The sequence below is a fragment of the Herpailurus yagouaroundi genome, unplaced genomic scaffold (assembly GCF_014898765.1).
Source record: "Herpailurus yagouaroundi ecotype Mexico unplaced genomic scaffold, PumYag 185, whole genome shotgun sequence".
In the NCBI taxonomy this organism is placed as follows: Eukaryota; Metazoa; Chordata; class Mammalia; order Carnivora; family Felidae; genus Herpailurus; species Herpailurus yagouaroundi.
Window position 1 is genome coordinate 24,337,188 of NW_024412416.1, and position 19,162 is coordinate 24,356,349.

At 34.5% G+C, this 19,162-nt stretch overlaps 1 long non-coding RNA gene and 1 other non-coding gene across 3 annotated transcripts in view; both read left to right on the forward strand.

Moving 5' to 3' along the window:
- The window catches only part of LOC121042538 (uncharacterized), a 54,451-nt gene that overhangs the window by 34,009 nt on the left and 1,280 nt on the right, over nucleotides 1-19,162 (forward strand). For both annotated transcript variants that reach the window (XR_005796280.1, XR_005796279.1), the window contains exons 9-10: nucleotides 7,171-7,234; nucleotides 8,360-8,408. This is a non-coding gene — a long non-coding RNA (uncharacterized LOC121042538). The remainder of the gene's footprint in view (nucleotides 1-7,170; nucleotides 7,235-8,359; nucleotides 8,409-19,162) is intronic.
- On the forward strand, nucleotides 7,844-7,910 carry LOC121042657 (small nucleolar RNA SNORD109A). The gene has a single exon (XR_005796373.1). It is a non-coding gene; the product is annotated as a small nucleolar RNA SNORD109A (small nucleolar RNA).

Genomic DNA, 19,162 nt, shown 5'->3' on the forward strand with positions numbered 1-19,162 from the left:
ATCTCTGATGAATATGGATGCAAAAATTCTCAATACGATACTAGCAAATCGAATTCAACAGCATATAAAAGAATTATTCACCATGATCAAGTAGGATTCATTCCTGGGCTGCAGGCCTGGTTCAACATTCGTAAATCAATCAATGTGATACATCACATTAATACAAGAAAAGAAAAGAACCATATAATCCTGTCAATCGATGCAGAAAAAAGCATTTGACAAAATTCAGCATCCTTTCTTGATAAAAACCCTCGAGAAAGTCAGGATAGAAGGAACATACTTAAACATCATAAAAGCAATTTTTGAAAAGCCCACAGCTAATATCATCCTCAATGGGGAAAAACTGAGAGCTTCCTCCCTGAGATCAGGAACATGACAGGGGTGTCCACTCTCACTGCTGTTGTTTAACACAGTGTTGGAAATTCTAGCATCAGCAATCAGACAACAAAAGGAAATCAAAGTCATCAAAATTGGCAAAGATGAAGTCAAGCTTTCGCTTTTTGCAGATGACATGACATTATACATGGAAAATCCGATAGACTCCACCAAAAGTCTGCTAGAACTGATACATGAATTCAACAAAGTCGCAGGATACAAAATCAATGTACAGAAATCAGTTGCATTCTTATACACTAATAACGAAGCAACAGAAATACAAATAAAGAAACTGATCCCATTCACAATTGCACCAAGAAGCATAAAATACCTAGCAATAAACGTAACCAAACATGTACAAGATCTGTATGCTGAAAACTATAGAAAGCTTATGAAGCAAATTGAAGAAGATACAAAGAAATGGAAAAACATTCCATGCTCATGGATTGGAAGAATAAATATTGTTAAAATGTCGATACTACCGAAAGCTATCTACATATTCAATGCAATCCCAATCAAAATTGCACCAGTATTCTTCTTGAAGCTAGAACAAGCAATCCTAAAATTTGTATGGAACCACAAAAGGCCCTGAATAGCCAAAGTAATTTTGAAAAAGAAGACCAAAGCAGGAGGCATCACAATCCCAGACTTTAGCCTCTACTACAAAGCTGTCATCATCAAGACAGCATGGTATTGGCACAAAAACAGACACATAGACCAATGGAATAGAATAGAAACCCCAGGACTAGACCCACAAAAGTATGGCCAACTCATCTTTGACAAAGCAGGAAAGAACATCCAATGGAAAAAACACAGTCTCTTTCACAAATGATACTGGGAGAACTGGACAGCAACATGCTGAAGGATGAAACTAGACCACTTTCTTACACCATTCACAAAAACAAACTCAAAATCAATGAAGGACCTGAATGTGAGACAGGAAACCATCAAAACCTAGAGGAGAAAGCAGGGAAAAATCTCTCTGACCTCAGCCACAGCAATTTCTTACTTGAAACATCCCTAAAGGCAAGGTAATTAAAAGCAAAAATGAACTATTGGGACTTTATGAAGATAAAAAGCTTCTGCACTGCAAAGGAAACAACCAACAAAACTAAAAGGCAACCAACGGAATGGGAAAAGATATTTGCAAATCTGACAAAGTGCTAGTATCCAAAATCTATAAAGAGCTCACCAACTCCACACCCAGAAAACAAGAATCCAGTGAAGAAATGGGCAGAAAACATGAATAGACACCTCTCTAAAGAAGATATCCAGATGGCCAACAGGCACATGCAAAGATGCTCAATGTCGTTCCTCATCAGGGAAATACAAATCAAAACCACACTCAGATATCATCGCCTCACGCCAGTCAGAGTAGCTAAAATGAGCAAAACAGGAGACTATAGATGCTGGAGAGGATGTGGAGAAATGGGAACCCTCTTGCACTGTTGGTGGGAATGCAACTGGTGCAGCCGCTCTGGACAACAGTGTGGAGGTTCCTCAAAAAATTAAAAAGAGACCTACCCTATGACCCAGTAGTAGCACTGCTAGGAATTTACCCAAGGGATACAGGAGTACTGATGCATAGGGGCACTTGAACCCCAATGTTTATAGCAAAACTCTCAACAATAGCCAAATTATGGAAAGAGCCTAAATGTCCATCAACTGACAAATGGATAAAGAAATTGTGGTTTATATACACAATGGAATACTACATGGCAATGAGAAAGAATGAAATATGGCCTTTTGTAGCAACGTGGATGGAAATGGAGAGTGTTATGCTAAGTGAAATAAGTCATACAGAGAATTACAGACTCCGTATGTTTTCAGTCCTGTGTAGATCCTGAGAAACTTAACAGAAGACCATGGGGGAGGGGAAGGAAAAAAAATAGTTACAGATGGAGGGAGCCAAAACATGAGACTCCTAAAAACTGAGAACGAACTGAGGGATGATGGGGGGTGGGAGGGGAGGGTGGGTGATGGGTATTGAGGAGGGCACCTGTTCGGATGAGCACTGGGTGTTGTATGGAAATCAATTTCACAATAAATTTCATATTAAAAAAAAGAAACTCACAAACTACAAAAACTGAAACAGGAAGAAATATAAAATTTGAACAGACTCATAACCTGCAAAGAAATTGAATCAATAATAAAAAATTTCCCAACAACTAAGCATCCTGGGGCAGATGGATTCTCAAGGGAATTATACTAGACATTTAAAAAAGAGTTAATACCTATTCTTCTCAAACCATTCCAAAAAATGGAAATAGAAAGAAAACCTCCAAACTCATCCTATGAAGCCATATTACCTTGATTCCAAAACCAAAGACCCCACTAAATATGAGACTTACAGGCCAATATTTCTGATGACCCTGGATGCAAAAATTCTCAAGAAGATACTAGCAAATGTAATTCAACAGTACATTAAAAATATTATTCACCATTATCAAGTGGGATTTATTCCTGGGCTGCATGACAGGTTCAATATTCACAAATCTGTCAATGTGATACATCACTAATAAAAGAAGAGATAACAAGTATTTGATCCTGTCAATAAATGAAGAAAAAGCATTTGACAAAATACAGCATCCATTCTTGATAAAAACCCTCCACAAAATAAGGATAGATGTAACATATCTCAACATCATAAAAGCCATCTATGAAAGACCCATAGCTAATATGATCCTCAATGGGGAAAAAAAAGAGTCTTTCTCCTATGGTCAGAAACAAGATGAGGATGCCCACTCTTACTGTCAAAGATCAGGAATCCTAAGTTCTTTCTTATCTGACAAGAGAGAAAATGCAGAAATAAAAATGAGGGAGTCTAATGTCTGGGAGGAGACAAGAGCCCCAGACAGGGATTTCGTCCCCATATTTACCGAGCTTTCAAGATCTTACATACATGGTGAATGTGCAGAAGAAAACAATCAGGTAGTAGTCATTAACTCGTGTGTATAAGAAGCAAAGGGTCTGGGGGGCAAGTGGCCTTTGAAGCTGTGATCAAAGCATAATACTACACTGGTTCCAGATGGAAAGTAGTTTCCTGTAGGTGATACAACTAATTAGCTGTTTTCTTTAAATTTTAAAATTGATGGAGCATGCAGCTTTAAGTATAGCAAGTTACTCATTTTGCTATCTAACCTTGGGTGCTTTCACCCTGCCGCACTTTCTGCTCTATGCCTTGCTCTATTTAATGACAAAACTTGAGCGCTTTTGCCCTGTGGCAGCTTTTCACCCTAAGCCTTTTTAACCCATTTATGTAAGTGTAAGGAATTCTTGAACCTATTTCCCATGTCTTACCATTAGTATTTAACATAGTTCTGGAAGTCTTAGCCTCAGCAGACAAGAAGAAATAAAAATCATCCAAATCAGCAAGAAAAAGCCAAACTTTCACTATTTGCAGGCGATATGATAAACTATGTAGAAAACCTGAAAGATCCCACTAAAAAATGGGTAGAAATAATACATGAATTCAGCAAAGTCACAGGGTATAAAATCAATGTACAGGGGCACCTGGGTGGCTCAGTCAGTTGAGCATCTGACTTCTGCTCAGGTCATGACCTCACAGCTTGTGAGTTCGAGCCCTGCATCAGGCTCTGTGCTGACAGCTCAGAGCCTGGAGCCTGCTTCAGAATTCTGTGTCTCCTTCTCTCTCTCTCTCTCTGCCCCTCCTCCACTCACTCTCTCTCTCTCAAAAAAAAATAAACATTAAAAAAATTAAAATCAATGTACAGAAATCTGTTGAATTTCTATACACCAATAATGAAGCAGCAGAAAAAGAAAACAAGGAATCGATCCCATTTACAATCACACCAAGAACACTAAGATACCTAGGAATAAACTTAACTAAAGAGGTAAAAGACCTGTACTCTGAAAACAAAAGAACACTTATGAAAGAAATTGAAGATGACACAAATAAATGGAAAAGCATTCCATGCTTATGGATTAGACAAACAAACATTTTTAAAATGTCTATACTACTCAAAGCACGGTATACATTTAATTCAATTCCAATAAAAACACCACTGGTATTTTTTGCAGAGATAGAAAAAAACAGTCCTAAAGTTTGTATGGAACCACAAAAGACCCTCAATAGCAAAAGCAATCCTGAAAAATAAAAATGAAACTGGAGGCATCACGATTCCAGTTTTCAATCTGTACTACAAAGCTGTAGTCATCTAGACAGTATATTACTGGCACAAAAATAGACACATAGTTCAATGCAACAGAATAAAAAACTGATAAATGGACCCACAAGTATATGATCAACTAATATTATCACAGGAAAGAATATCATATGGAAATAATAGTCTCTTCAACAAATGGTGCTGGGAAAACTGGATGGCGACATTCAGAAGAATGAAACTGGACCACTTTCTTTCACCATACAAAAAATAAATTCCAAATGGATGAGAGGCCTAAATGTGAGACAGAAAACCATAAAAATCCCAGAAGAGAACAAAGGCAAAAACCTTTTGACCTTGGCCACAGCAACCTCTTACTAGACATGTCGTCGCCATGGGAAAGGGAAACAAAGGCAATCATGAAATATCATCAAGATAAAAAGCCTCTGCACAGTGAAAGAAACAATCAACAAATTAGAAGGCAGTCTACCCAATGAGAGAAAATATTTACAAATGACAAAAATGATTAAGGGTTAGTATCAAAAATCTATATCAAATTCAACAACCAAAAAACAAGTAACCCAGGTAAGAATTGAGTAGAAGACATGAATAGATACTTTTCCAAAGAAGACATCCAGATGGCCAACAGACACATGAAAAGATGCTCAACATCACTCGTCATCAGGGAAATACAAATCAAAACCACAATGAGATAGCACCTTACACGTAAGAATGGCTAAAATTAACAACACAAGAAACAACAGGTGTTGGTGAAGATATGGAGAAAGCACAACCTTCTTGCACTGTGGTGGGAATGCAAACTGGTGTAGCTATTCTAGAGAACAGTATGGAGGTTCCTCAAAAAACTAAAAATAGAACTGTACAATCCAGCAATTGCACTATTAGATATTCACTGAAAGGATACAAATTATAGATTCAAAGGGGTACATGCAGCCCAATATTAATAACAGTGGAATTAATAATTTCGCATACAGTGGAATATTACTAAGCCATCAAAAAGAACGTAATCTTGCCTTTTGCAGTGATGTGGATTGAGCTAAAATGTATTATGCTGAGCATAAGTCAGTCAGTGGAAGATAAATACCGTATGATTTCATTCATATGTGGAAGTTAAGAAATGAAATAGATGAATCCATGAGAAATATGGGAAGGGCAGAGAAGGAAACAAACCACAGAAGACTAATGATAGAGAACAAACTGAGGGTTGATGGAGGGAGGTGGGTGGGTGATGGGCTAGATGGGTAGTGGATACTGAGGAAGGCACGTGTTGTGATGAGCACTGGGTGTTGAATGTAAGTTATGAATCATTGAATTCTATTCCTGAAACCACTATTGTGCTGTATGTTAAACAACTAAAAATTTAAAAATATATATTGTACATGTGTTAATCAGATATATTTATTATATCTATTTCTTATTTTCAGTTATTTGCTGTTAATATTTGATGCTCTTGCAAATAATAGTGCATTAAACCTAATTCAGATGTTGGAAAATCAGCAATATCAGGAAAATGACAAAAATATCCTTCTTGTAGGATGTTTTCTGTGACTTCTGAAAGGAAATGTATATTGTACATTAGTAAGGAGAACTGGATTTTGTGTTTAAAAATCCATATGTTTGGAAGCACTTCCAGATTAATGAGGGCAAGTCATGGAATACATTTGGCTTGTGTGTGTTGTGTACTGAAATAAAGTTGCTCCTAGTGAAATAAAACAGAATGGTATGGGGACAATGATACTATGCTTTCAATATGAACATGTATCTTCTCTGGCCAGGGACTATAGACCTATCAAATGAAAGTAGTATCACATTGTATACTGTTTTCAGGTCTTAACATAACTTAATAATATTTTAAGTGATATAATCCAACTTCACAGATAACTTTTGATTCTGGTTCTATCTTATTGAATAAATATATCAGAATTGAAAACTCACCCACTGCAATATCACTTTATGTATCACTCTAAAGAGAAGGATTCTGGGAAGCTTCTGGAATTGCCATTAAAACCAGATATACTAAAGTCAAGTTAAATGTCTACCTGTGCTGTTTTTCACTGTAAGGCAAATGCAAGTGTTAACTTGTTAAAAACATTAATGTGGTGTGAGGAAATTTTATTGGTTGGTACTTGTCCTGTCTGGATCATTAATAAGCATAAGTACTTGGGGTTGCTGAGGTCCAGCTGAGTGGTCTTCTAATAAGACAAGTAACAATTTTAGTATTGTTCAATTGATGAGGTCATCAATAATCTTCAGAATACCCCTTATAATACCCTCTCATAATACTCCTAAATAATCTCATAATACTCCTACTATGTGCTTTTAGTTTTTCACATCACAGGGCATTTTTAACATCACAATGTATTTTTAGTCTATATTGGGTGGAATATAGCTTTAGAATTTCCCATTTTAGAGAAACTGCTGTGTACATATTTGAATAGCTCATTGAAGAAAATTATTGGCCATTTGGAAAGTAAATAACTCTGGAAGGAAATAAGTGAATAAATGATATGACGAAGTAACAAAGGACCAAGCAACTATGATGTTTGTGGCAAGGGGTGTCTGTATGATTAAAACAGAACAAATGTTATGTCTTATTTTTAATTAATTTGATGCATTGTCTCATCTTTTCTTTTTTGGTAATGTTTTTCAGGTCAAAAGCTAGAACAGGTTACTATTTTTTTTTCAAGTGAACAAGTTACTTTCAAGAAAGAAAGGTTAGTTGCTATCCTGGTACTTTTGAAATTCTTATGTGTTTTTGGCCAGTGGTATCAGTATTTCAAAATCTGTGAGTTAGTTCTTTCAAAAGTTCAAGGAAAAATATTTTAATGATAGATATTTTTCCCAATGAATATACCTACGTGGATCAAGGAATCCTCATTATTGTTTCTTTACTTTTTAATATATCTTTTCAAAATAACTTGAATAACTTTGGGGAATCATTTCCATATTTCTTTTTTTCACAATTTTGTATTGAATAAAAATAATCTTGTAGTGAAATTCAACTGTGATAAATACTGATTTTTTATATTTATCTGAAATATTCATAATATAGATGCTTCTACTTATATTTATACTATAATCATATTATTTTTGCTACCTCATTTGCTCCTTAAAATTTTAGCTGATTAAAGGGTTTTATATATCCTCAATATATCTTATCTAATTTATTAGAACAAAGGTAGCATTTTAATGGTATATATATATGAATCATATTATTAAGATACTAAATAAAATGTCTACTACATGTTTACTGTTCTTTAATCAAATCTACACAAAATCAGCCTGGTTATGGAAATGATTATTTGTTGGGAGGGTGCCTGCCTAGATCAATGATGAGCACAATTGTCTGAGGATCCTGAGGGATTGATTCCAGATGTCAATCTGAGGTTCAGATGAATTGCCCTTTACTAGAACAAAAAAGACTTTCAAGGCCTGGCTCTCTTTGGTGACCTCTCAGTGCCAACACAATACCACTGTTAGCATGATTTATATTTTTCTAAGAAAAAAGCATTTGTGTCCTATTTTATAAGGCACTATGCACATTTAGATATGATCAGTAATCCAAGACTTGCTCCATTTTCTCACTTTGAACACACAGTTGTAGAGAGATACTTGTATATAGAAAATATGTTCTTAAGTAACAAATAAGAGAATAAAAATGAATGAATTAATAAGGAGAGAAGCAATAGTAGTGGGTACTGAAATTCCCATTTGGACTAAAAGAAGAAAAAAAATGTATGCCTATATTAAATAATGACAATGGAACCAATTTTAGTTTTTTGTTAATTTTGCTGTTGAATATTTTTTGATACCTTGTTTTTGCTTTTCTTTCTGTCAAGTTTTGCTGAGATAGGATTGGAATCAGGTTTTCCACTTCAAGGAATAGAGGTGAGTAACAACAAAGATCTTTTGAAGTTCATATGTCAAATTCTGTGTGCCAGGTCCTGAGGTCTCTGTGTTCATCTTTTAAGAAGCTTATTTATGAATATTTTTATAATGTGTCATTTTCCTCATTGAGACTCTTATCAGGGTTATCTACATTATTGTATTGTTATAATTTGTTTTTTCATTGTAATTATTTTCTGCTTTGATGGAAACATGTAGAATTTAAGAGAATTTTTTTGGCAGTTTCAGATCAGATAAAAAATTGTTAGAGTGAAATCCAAATATTATCAGATTTTCTGTGTTTGTTTAATTATTGAAATTTCAGAAGAGAGACTCCATGATTCACAAAGCTTTTGTGGTCACACTGCATTACATTTCTGCTTCTACCTTAATTTTTGAGGATTGACTTGAATTGTTTCTCAGTTTTACAACATGAGAAGCCATATGTGAAATTTTGTTAGATCTCTTTAAGACCATAAAATTTTTATATGATTAAATTCTCAATAATTATTTTGAAACACAAAATGGTTCAATTTGCAATACTATTCTGTACTTAAAAAGATATGATGTTAAAAGCATCAAATGGAGAGATATGGAAATATCATATCATTATGATTTCTTACTAAAACTTGAAATATGCATCCTTAAGAAAAATGGTTTCTATATTTCCTGGCATGCCTTGTTGAGGATTTTGTGTTACTTGGGACCTAGTGGTAAATGCTTTATGAATAGGCAATTTTTGGGGGGTGGGAGGGAGGGGTGGGTGCGTGATGGGTATTGAGGAGGGCACCTTTTGGGATGAGCACTGGGTGTTGTATGGAAACCAATTTGACAATAAATTTCATATATTGAAAAAAAGGCAATTTTTTCTTAACAAAGTTCTGTCACAACTCCTATCAAGTACTACTTATTTTTGTATTAATTTATTATGGATTTTTTATTTATATTTATTCTCTAGAACAATAGGAGGTAATTCTAAAGGACTCAGTCATAGATCAAAGAGGGAATTATTTCTGCCAGGTATTGAAATGACTCTAGAACCTCAATCATTAACAAACCTTTGAACAGGCATACAGATATCAGGACCAATAGGACATGTTTTTTTGTTTTTTTGTTTTTTTTTTAATTTTTTTAACGTTTATTTATTTTTTGAGACAGAGAGAGACAAAGCATGAACTGGGGAGGGTAAGAGAGAGGGAGACACAGAATCTGAAACAGGCTCCAGGCTCTGAGCTGTCAGCACAGAGCCCGACGGGGGGCCTGAACCCACGGACCATGAGATCATGACCTGAGCCAAAGTCGGCCGCTTAACCGACTGAGCCACCCAGGCGCCCCAGGACATGTTTTTATTTAAAAAGCGTATTCTCGCAATCCCCTACTTGTCTATTTGTTACCATTAGTAGATTCACAGGTTCATGGAATTGGTGCTACTAACTCAATCCAAACAGTATAATAGCATATTGATGCATAATATCTATGCAGTAAATTGTCCATATTAGTATGCTATAATAGTACAGAACTCAGATATACAATAAAAATATAACGCAATAGAATCTTCCTTATGACCAGATCCAGCCTCATAGCCCCAAATGCAATTCTTCTAAAAATGTATTTCACTTTTTTTATTTTTTTGTTATTTTTTTGTTTATAAAAATGTGATTATATAATTTTGCTCTCTTTGTGACTGCATCATTTGCTCAAGATTCTTACTAGTTAGATGAACATTTTATTTGAAACATCAAATTCATTACAGTAAATTTTTTAGTAATATCTTCTTATTTTGTATTTCTTACAGACATTCATATCTGTTATCTATCATTCTTGATTGATCTTGCTAGGAGGATTTCAATCATATTATTTCAAATTATTATTTTTTGCTATTTTTTCCTTTTATAAGCATGCTTTTTATTTTGCTTATTTCTGCTCTCAACCTCTTTAAGTTTTCCTTATACTCTTCTGGATTATTATTTATCTTTATCTAGATTCTTGTAAAATAGAATTGATTGATTTTTTAGCATTCCCTGATTCTAATATATTTTTTTCACTCTAAATTTCCTTGTAAGCACTTTCTAGTTTCATGAGCACAAGTTTAGCATTTACATCCTCACTATTACTCATATAAATATATTTTCTAGTTTCTATGTTGATTTATTTTTGAATTATGGATTATTTATAAAGGCATTGGTTAATTTCCAAGAAGTTAGGCTTTTTCTTTTGACTTTTATTACTCATTCCTAACCTAATTTCATATGATAAAAAACATACTTTGATGTTATTACTTTAGAATAATTTTTTATCTCTGTCATGGCCCCGGGTATGGCACAATTTAATAAATATTACAGTTATAATTACACTAGCATGTAATTATATCATTGTGGATGCAGTGTTCTCTACATGCCAGGTAGTTCTATTTTGAAATTATCTTATCTATATCTCTTGAATATTTACTAATCTATGATCTGAAAATGAGTTACTCATGGAAAGTCATATGGGAGATAGTCATGGAAATAAGATAACTGGGTGGTTTCTGCAATGTTTGGAATATTTGTGATTTTTCTGTCTTGATTAATTGGTTTGGATGGTGCAAATTTTAGAAGTTACATTTACTACAGTATACTACATTAGAGTAGTATACTGAACCTACATTGATATATTATTACTTAAAGTCCTTAATGTCCTTAAAGTCCCTAATGTAAAGCCCTAATGTAAACAATTTTCATATATGCACTTTTCTACACATATATTTTAATAGAAAGTTAAAATATCTCAGGGGTACCTGGGTGGCTCAGTAGGTTAAGCATCCAACTCTTGATTTTTGGCTCAGAGCATTATCTCACGGTTTATGGGATCAAGTCCTGCATCAGGCTCTGTGCTAACCAACAGTGCAGAAAATACTTGGTATTCTCTTCCTCTCTCTCTCTGTCTCCCTGCCCCTTCCCTGCTCTCTCTCTCTCTCAAAATGAATAAACATTTAAAAATGACATTTTTAAATTTTTTAAACTTCATTTAAAAATGAAAATAAAATGAAACAAAATAAAATGAAATATCTCATCAAACTAACCCAAATATTAGCTAACACATTTCTTAGGAATATCGTCTAATATTTGTAAATGTGTTACTTGGTACCTAAAGATTGATGTTTTCAGGATAGGTTGAGTGTTGTCTTTTAAACACATATATTTTCATCTATTTTTCCCCTCCGCTTCCCCCATGGTCTTCTAAACAGAGAGGGTGGGAGGCAAACCACAAGAGACTATTAAATACAAAAAACAAACTAAAGGTGGATGGAGGGGTGGGGGAGAGGGAAATTGGGTGATGGGTTGAGGAGGACACTTGTTGGGATGAGCACTGGGTGTTGTATGTAAGCCAATTTGACAATAAATTATATTTATAAAAAGCCACATACATTTTCAGTAAATTGTAACATTACACTGACAGTCATACCAAGATAGACTTTCATTACTAATCACTTAAATATTATTATTAATTGCAAAGCAAAATTAGTATTCTAAGATTTAGATGTTCTGAAAAAGCCATTGAATAAATTACAGCTTTAATAAAATATTTATTTATAATAAGCTACATTCTGATAATATATGCAAGAATGACAATGGAGGACAAAATTTATTACACTGATAAAAAAGTGTTCCCATAAAAAATAATCAGGATAGCTTCCTGATTATAGTAGGAATTTTTAAGATTCTGGCATTCTATTTGTTTCTTTCCAGATAAATTTGAGCAGATTTATGTTTGTTGTATGGATTTTTCTTTTCATGTGTTTGTCTTTAGTGCTGGCAATTCATAATTGAGAGTGAAAGAATAAGAAAATAAATATAAAGGTATAGTTATGGTACCTGAGTTAGGTGGTAAATTAATCACACAGGATATAGAGAATTTTAATCTAACATGATGTTTACTTAGCTTTATAGAAGTCTGTAATATGCAAAATGGACTAATGTCATATCATTGAGAGATCTAATAGTTACTCATGCACAGTTTTATTTTGCACTAACCACCCTATAAATATTTTATGACTTAATTCATATAGAAGCCTAGGTGTGTGTGTGTGTGTGTGTGTGTGTGTGCGTGTGTGTGTGCGCGCGCCTGATACGGAGAAACAAAAATATCTAGTTGTCAGTGCACTTTGTATATATACAGATAGAGTAATGTTGAGTAAGATTTACATATCAAACATGCCTTATTCAACTCGAGTGAGGCTACAGGTCATGCATTCCAAGTAGGGTTAGCAGGTTAAAGTCTCTTTGCACATAACATTTCACAATTATTTTCTGTCAGTATTTTCTAAATAGACTGTGTGAAAATAAATCCAAGGTCTTTTCTCCAGGCCAGCCTAAGTATGTGGTGAACTTATTACTTACTGTCTTATTTATAAAAAATTGTAATCACATTGAGAGATTATAACAAAGTTGGCATTATGGAATAGATACTGAAGTGTTAGTAATCATGCTGTTGGTTTGGCTTAAGATGACTTAAGAGAAAATTGGAAAAACACATAGAGAAAGTGTTGATATGACTCCTTTATCTAGAGAGTTTAGCTGTGTGTGTGTGTGTGTGTGTGTGTGTGTGTGTGTAATAGAAATAATGTCGCTAAATAGAAAAATTTTAGTTTTTAGTATTAACGGAGACAAAAAATTAAAGAAGGAACTGTAAGTGCAGATCAGGTAAAAATATAAAGTTATATCTAGGGATTAAATCAGTAGATGAGAACTTAGTAGTAATATTATTGTTCTAATGTGGGAAAATGTTGCTTAGGATAGAGAAGGGAGACAAAATTTCTGAAATCAAGTTTATATAAAGTGTTGTTTTGGTGTGGATTAATTCTTGCTTGAATAACCTAAGTGGTAAATTTTGAAAATCAATTTTTGCAACATTATTTACTCTGTTATAATGTCTGTGTGTGTGTGTGTGTGTGTGTGTGTGTGTCAACATTGCCATATCCCTAGCACCATACAGAAGTGGATATGAAGAAGCTTGGGAAATTACCATACTGTCAGCTTCAATAAACTAAAGCTGAAATGTTCACTGTCTTAATATAGTATAAATAACAACCCTGTAAGAAAGTAACTCAGTTATGAAGGAGGCATGGGAAGATGGCAAAGTAGGAAGACCTTAAACTCACGTCATTCCATGATTACAACTAGATATCACTCACATCTGAGTAAATAAACTAGAGAGTTATCCAAAGACTAGCAGAACAAACTCCACAAATAAGGTGTGGAAAAGGCACATCAGAGAAGTTAGAAAAAGTAGAAGTTAGAAGGGTAGAAAGGGCAGAAAAGAGTTGCTCACAGAAAGGAGGGAGCCGCAATAGCAGACAGGGAAAAGCACCGGGGATCCCACATGGGGAAAACAAATCCCCATAATGTCTGGATTTGAAAACGAGAGGGGCTGAATTCCATGAGTTTGTATAGCCAATAGGACTTTGAGCCTGTAACTTTAAAAGTCAGCCAACTCAGCACTGGGTAAACTGGTAAGGCCATTGATAGCTTGGTCTCTATCTATATCTATTAAAAAGACAGTAACTCAAAGGGAGACAACATAGAAGTGACAGCTTGCATAAAGTGAGGAGGTCTGTTTATATTGATTTCAGAATGTGCTGGGGGACTGCTCTAGAAACAAAGGAGCTGGTGGATGCCTTTTCCTCCCCCACTCCCCAACATAAACATAGAGACACCTGCAGGATATAGCACTGCACAGACAATTGTTACATAATCTGCTAGCAGTGCACCCCACCCACAAGTTCTCCCAAGAACTCATCCACTCCAAGCCTATTTGCCTCAGCCTTTAGCTCAGCATGCATTTTATTAAGGCCACACACACCCTGCCTAGTCACTGACTCTCTGTGCCATGGCCAAGCAGCCAACATGCTTCTGGGGATCTGTTCAAGGACTATAGACTCAGTGCAAAATTTTCTAACACTAACACCACACCCCTGAGCCCTTCTTGTGTGACACCACCTCAGCTGGCCTCCCTGGTTCTCACTAACATTAAAGACAGTAAGAAAAACCCACAACAGGCAAGAAGTCAGTATAGATGTCTGAAATGAAAGGAAAAGTGACTCAGACACGATATCAGGATGCAAGCAACATACATGGGTACCAGGTTCTAGTGAACGGAAGACACTGCACTGCAGAGCACTACATGACCTTTTCTTCACAAAGTCACTACTTTCAAGAGTAGAAGATATAACAGACTTTCCTGACACAGAAAAACAAACACAGAGAGGTAGACAAAATGAGGAGAGAGAGGAATATGTGCCAAATGGAAGAACACGAGAAAAATCACAGCAAGAGATCTAAGTGAAGGAGAAATAAGTAATATGTCTGATACATAATTTAAAGTAACAATCATAAAGATACCCACTGGGTTTCAGAAAAGGATGGAGGATATCAGTGAGAATTTGACAAACAGATAAAAATAACATCAGAGATAAAGAACTCAATAAATGAAATAAAAAAATACAACAGATGAATAAAGAATAGGCTACAGGAAGCAGAGGACAGTATCAGTGACCTGGAAGAGAGAATAGTAGAAAACAATCAAGATGAATAGGTGAGAGACAAACAAATACTGCACAATGAGAATAGACCTAAAGAACTCATTGACCTCATCACGTGTAATAAAATTCACATTATAGGGACTCCAGGAGAAGAGAGAGAAAGGAGGGCACAAAATATATTTGAAGAAATAATGGCTGAAAATTTCCTGAATCGGGGGAGGGGAACAGATCCAGATTCAACACACATAAAGTTCCCCAACAAATTCAACCCTAGGAGGTCCACACCAAGACACATAGTAATTAAAATGGCAAAATATAATGATTCTGAAAGAATATTAAAAGCTGTAAGAGAAAAGAAGACAATTACATACAAAGGAAACCCCATAAGTATATCAGATGATTTTTCAACAAAAACCTTGCAGGCCCAAAGGAAATAGCATTATGCATTCAAAGTGTTGAAAGGGAAAAGTCTATAGCCAAGAATACTTTTCCAGCAGGGCTATCATTCAGAATATAAGGAAAGCTGAATAGTTTCTTAGAAAACAAACGTTAAAAGAATTCATGACCACTAAACCAGCCCAACAAAAAAGATTAAAAACCTCTCAGTGGGAAACAAAAATCATAAGTAAGAGTAAGAAAAATAGAAAGTACAAAAGCAAAAAAAAATATTAAGTATACTTATAAAAATCACTCAACAAGCACAAAATAAAAGGATATAAAATATGATGCCAAATATCTGAAATGTGGATGGAGAGGAATAAATTAGTACAAAATTAAGCAGACATGAGTTTAACATAGGCTGCTATATGCAGAAAATGTTAGATATAAACAGAACGATAACTGCAAATCAAAAAACAATAATAGGAAAAAGAATAAATAGTTGGAAATCCAAGTATAATGCTAAAGACACACAGCAAACCATAAAAGAGCAAATGAAGAAAGGATAAGAGAAAAACTACAAAACAACCACAAAATAAGTAATAACATGGCAATAAGTGCATATTTATCAATAATTACTTTCAATGTAAATGAACCAAATACTAAAATCAAAAGACATAGGATAATAGAGTGAACATGAAAACAAGACCCATCTATATTCTGCCTACAAAAGATTCATTTTAGGCCTAAAGACACCCACAGATAGAAAGTTAGGAAATGGAGAAACATTGATCATGCAAATGGATGTCAAAGGAAAGCCAAAGTAGCAAACATATGTCACACAAAATAGGCTTTAAAACAAAGTCTGCAACAAGAAACTAAGAAGGGCACTATGTGATATTAAAGGAGACGATCCAACCAGAAGATGTAACAATTGTAAATATCTATGCACCCAAAATAGGAGCAGTTAATACATAAACAATTAATAATAAACTAAAGGAAATAATATATAATAATATAATAATAGTAGGGGAAATTAACACGCACATTTACACCAATGGACAGATAACCTGAACAGAAAATAAGGAGCAATATCTTTGAATTACAAACTGGACCAGATGGATTTAACAGATATATTCAGAACATTTCATTCTAAAACAGAAAAATACACATTCTTTTCAAGTTCACATGGAACATTCTCTAGAATAGATCACACAGTAGCCCACAAAACTAGCCTCAACAAATGCAAGTTCAAAGTCATACCATGTGTCTTTTCTGATCACAATACTATGAAACTAGAAACCAACTACAGGAAAAAATCTGGAGAGACTACAAACACATTTAGGTTAAATAACATACTAATAAATGATGAATGGGTAAACGAAGAAATCAAGAAATAAATTAAAAATGCATGGAAAACAAATGGTCCAGGTTCATTCTTCTGCATGTCGCTGTCCAGTTTTCCCAGCACCACTTGCCGAAGAGACTGTCTTTATTCCATTGGATATTCTTTCTTGCTTTGTCAAAGATTCATTGGCCATACGTTTGTAGGTCCATTTCTGGGTTCTCTATTCTGTTCCATTGATCTGAGTGTCTGTTCTTGTGCCAGTACCACACTGTCTTGATGATTACAGCTTTGTAGTATAGCTTAAAGTTTCGGATTGTGATGCCTCCTGCTTTGGTTTTCTTTTTCACTCATATGAGGACTTTAAGAGACAAAACAGATGAACATAAGGGAAGGGAAACAAAAATAATATAAAAACAGGGAGGGGGACAAAACAGAAGAGACTCATAAATATGGAAAACAAACTGAGGGTTACTGGAGGGGTTGTGGGAGGGGGAAGGGGCTAAATGGGTAAGGGGCACTAAGCAATCTACTCCTGAAATCATTGTTGCACTATATGCTAACTAATTTAGATATAAATTTTTAAAAACATTTTAAAAAATACATGGAAACAAATGGAAATGAAAACAAAACAGTCCATAACTTTTGGAATGTAGCAAAAGCAGTTCTAAGAGGGAAGTTTGTAACCACATTGGCCTAACTCAAGAAGCAAAAAGAAGTTCAGAAAATAACCTAAACTTACACCTAAGGAAGGTAGGAAAAGAAAAACAACACCCAAAGCCAGCAGAAGGAAAGAAATAATATTAGGGTAGAAATAAATTGTATAGAAACTAAAAACACAATACAGCAGATCAAGGAAACTAAGAACTAGTTCTTTGAAAAGATAAAAAACATGATAAATTCATCAAGGAGAAAGAGAAAGAGAATTAAAATAAACAATATCAAGAATAAAAGAGGAAAAAATAAAAACCACCACAACAAAAATGCAAACCATGGTAAGACAATATTATGAAAAACTATGCCAACAAATTTGACAACTGGGAAGAAATTAATAAATTCCTAGAAACACATAACCTACCAAAACTGAAGCAGAAAGGAATAGAAATTTGAACAGGCTGGTTACCATCAAGGAGATTGAATCGGTAATTTAAAAAAATCTCAACAAACAAAAGCCCAGGACCAGATGGCTTCACAAGGAAATTCCACAAAACATTTAAAGAAGAGCTAATACCTATTATTCTCAAACTCCCAAAAAATAGGAGGAGGAAAACTTCCAAATTCATTCTCTAAGGTGAGTATCACTCTATACCAAAGTCAGATAGACATCATTAAAAAAAAGGTAACAGCAGACAAATAACTGATGAACTTTGATGCAAAACCAGCAAACAAAATCCCATACATTAAAAAAAAAACATTCATCATGATCAAGTGGGGTTTATCCCTGGGCTTCAAGGGTGGTTCAAAATTCTCAAATCAATCAATGTGATACATCACATCAATAAGAGAAAGTATAAAAACATGATTATCTTAATATATTCAGGAAAAGCATTTGAAAAAATACAACCCTCAACAAAGTAAGTTTAGAGGGAACATACCTCAACATAATAAAGGCCACATACAAAAAAAAACCCACAGCAAATATTACCCTCAATGGGGAAAAACTGAGAGTGTTCCCTGTAAGGTCAGGGACAAGACACGCATGTTCACTCTCATCACCTTAATTCAACATAGTACTTGAATTCCTATTCACAGAAACTAGACAACAAAAGGAAATAAAGCACATTCAAAGTGGTAAGGAAAAAGTAAAAAATTTACTATTTGCAGATAACATAATACTCTATACAGAAAATGCTAAAGATTCCACCAAAACTATTAGAACTACTAAATGAATTCAATAAAGCCACAGGATAAAAAAAATCAATGTGCATAAATTTGTTGCATTCCTATACACCAATAATGAAGCAGCATAAAGGGAAAACAAGGAATCAACCCCATTCACAATTGCACTAAAAACCATAAGATACCTAGTAGTAAACATAGCCCAAGAGATAAAAGATCTGTACTTGGAAAATGATACAACACTAATGAAAGAAGCTGATGAGTATACAAAAAAATGGAAAAACGTTCCATCGTCATGGATTGGAAGAACAAACGTTGTTAAAATGTCTATAATACAAAAGCAATCTACACCTTTGGTGTAATACCTATCAAACAAACATCAGCAGTTTTCACAGAGCTAGAACAAACAATCCTAAAATTTGCATAGAACCACAAAAGACACAGAATAGCCAAAGAAACCTTGAAAAAGAAAAGCAAAGCTGAAGACATCACAATTCCAGCCTTCATGTTATATTACAAAGCTGTAGTAATCAAGACAGTATGGTACTGATACAAAAACAGATACATAGATCAATTGAACAGAACACCCAGAAATGGGCCCACAAGTATATGGTCAAATAATCTTTTGAAAAGCAGGAACGAATATCTAACGGAAAAAAGACAGTGTCTTCAATG